Below are 2,860 nucleotides of genomic sequence, written 5' to 3'. Positions count from 1 at the left end.
CATCTGAACTTTCATCTATGATCTGCAGAGTAGTGTCGATCACAACGTAAGTTTTCATCCTGTGTTACTTTGTTAGGTAAAACACACTTAAGGGAATAAATAAACTGCACTAACAAAAAATTTTCTATTAATACTATTGATACGTAAATCTGACGTACACTTCCAAATAATTATATCTCATAATAAGTTGGCCAAGCGTGTAAGTTGCAACCTGCTGTCACGACTACTATAGTCAGCAACTGAAAGACGGGGGCATAGCTAGAAGAAGGAGGTGCTCTCTTGGCGGGAAAAGTAGTGAGGATCAATTGTTTATCCATTATACGTCAAAATTACGTACGACAGAAGTTTTAAACAATGGCATTACTTCCTTGTGAGCAGGAAGAAAACAACTGTTTGATCACAGTATAGAGATATGTTCTCTATACTGTGGTTTGATTTCCACATATCCTACAAGTTTAATACAAGTAGTGTTAAGTTCATAACAATAACCTTAGTATCTCGTTATCATTATATTACTTCTCTTCAAATAATTATCTACAGTCAAATGGAAAGAAGTTTATGAGATTATACGTTCTCGTGATAAAATCGAAACTTCACGTTGGTGTCGATGTTATAGGCATTCCTAATTTATAGTCTCAACAAATGTTGACGCAACATACGTCGATGGACCACGCTGTTACGTAAGTTTTATAGTTTTCAGTAACTATAAAACTTGAAGTGAAATCTATATATATATATATATATATATATATATATATATATATATATCGGTTTCACTTTCATATCATCAGTATACCATTATGTGTTGCATTAACTATAATAATATTTCATTTTTAATGGTAATAATGTCACCAAACATTCTTCAGTTTTGTAGTTCTTAATATTGAATACACAGCTGTACTCGGAAAACTACAGACCAGAGAATCAGACTTGTAAATTATTTTATACGTTATCAAAAAATTACACAAATGAAGATCGATATATTGGCATTATGATGTGAAACAATCTGATCCATCTGAACTCTAAGTATGTCAGCAATTCTGTAGGTCATAGCCTTCGTGTAATAGTCTATTGTTTATTGTAGTGTGTGTTTTGTTTTATTCTGAAATGCAATTAATTAGTTCTCAAAACTGAAGATGGATTTTGGAAAATAGGAAAATGATGTAGGAAAATTGACATTTCACTGAAAACTACAATTTTTCTGAAAAACTTCGGGTTGCAAGCTTCAAAATGAGGGGTTATTTATTAAAATCCGTTCAGCCGTTTTCCTGTAAATTTCATTACCAGTTCAAATTATATATACAGATGTAACAAAGCTGTATGCCAAGGCCAATTACCAGCTACTGAGTCTGTCTGCCTAAGTATTCCCTCCCCAAAAATTTCGACAGCCCGGGAAGTATAACTTATTTGTTTCCAAAACAAAAATCTTTTAATTTTTTAAATGAAGACCTTTTTGTGAATTATGTCTATCATATGAATTTGATAGTCATCTCCACTGGCTTTTCACTCTATTTGTTTCTCTAGCCAGTTTCATCAAATATATTATTTTAATGTGCCGAAGTACATATGATATTTCCATGCAGATATTCTGCGTCATCATACGATGAAAAAGTAATGGAACGGAGAAAAAATTCTCTCCGGCGCCGGGATTTGAACCCGGGTTTTCAGCTCTACATGCTGATGCTTTATCCACTAAGCCACACCGGATACCCACCCCGGCGCCGGACAGAATCGTCTCAGTTTAAGTTCCAACTCTTGGGTTCCTTCTAGTGGCCGCCCTCTGCACTACGTCATAAATGTCTATGAACGTAGGACTGAAGTCCACACATGTGCTGAGGTGCACTCGTTATGAGTGACTAGTTGGCCGGGACCGACGGAATAAGCGCCGTCTTAAATCACGAAGTGATTTACGCATATAATATATATTATTTTAATGTACCGAAGTACATATGATATTTCCATGCAGATATTCTGCGTCATCATACGATGAAACAGTAATGGAACGGAGAAAAATTCCCTCCGATTCTGTCCGGCACCGGGGTGGGTATCCGGTGTGGCTTAGTGGATAAAGCATCAGCACGTAGAGCTGAAAATCCGGGTTCAAATCCCGGCGCCGGAGGGAATTTTTCTCCGTTCCATTACTCTTTCATCGCAGTTTCATCAAGATTTGTTAAAATAACGCTAACAGCATGTTAATTAACAGTTTGTTAAAAGTTAAACGTTTTATTAGTGTAATAGTGTTTGACCAAGCATTTTAAATACTTCGATTAGATAACATTATGTTAATAGCGATGTAACATGAATTAACGTGGCCGTGATTGTATGAAAGTTTATGAATGTGTCTATAGTAAGTTGTGATGTAGTCGTTTGTTTTTGCGGCAAATAATTGTATTTCTACAATATGGAATTATGACCAGTACAACTAAATGGAAATCGAGATTTCTTCTATGATTTTATTTTTCTGAGCTCCAGCAACGCTAAATATATCGATATACTAATGCATCTTGTAACTTGTGTTCTCTGGCAGCAATTATTTATATCATAACAGACTGTTAAGTATTTAACTGCTGAAATGTGCGATGTTAATTCAACAATGTGTTCAACATGATGTTAGCAGTAACATTAGTTAATGAAGCATCTCTGTTAAGTTTACTGTTAAACTGCTTTAACGACATGATAAATATTTAACAAAGCTTAGTGAAAATTAGGGTTTGCTACTAGGAACCTTTATAAGGAATTTATAATTATTTGAGAGTCACTGCTGAAATTAAATATGAATATGAGAAGAATCGTTTCAAATGTGTTTTTAGATTCTTAAAAAAAAAGAACAAATTATAGTTTCTTCAAATGTATTCCATGA

General features: G+C 34.3%; 1 non-coding gene across 1 annotated transcript; it reads right to left on the bottom strand.

Annotated features, from left to right (window-relative positions):
- Positions 1-1,635: 1,635 nt before the first annotated feature.
- Positions 1,636-1,707, bottom strand: TRNAY-GUA (transfer RNA tyrosine (anticodon GUA)). The gene has a single exon. It is a non-coding gene; the product is annotated as a tRNA-Tyr (tRNA).
- Positions 1,708-2,860: the final 1,153 nt, after the last annotated feature.

The sequence above is a fragment of the Periplaneta americana genome, chromosome 17, assembly GCF_040183065.1.
Source record: "Periplaneta americana isolate PAMFEO1 chromosome 17, P.americana_PAMFEO1_priV1, whole genome shotgun sequence".
NCBI lineage: Eukaryota > Metazoa > Arthropoda > Insecta > Blattodea > Blattidae > Periplaneta > Periplaneta americana.
The sequence above is the reverse complement of the archived record's forward strand: the minus strand, read 5'-3'. Positions and strand labels throughout refer to the sequence as shown.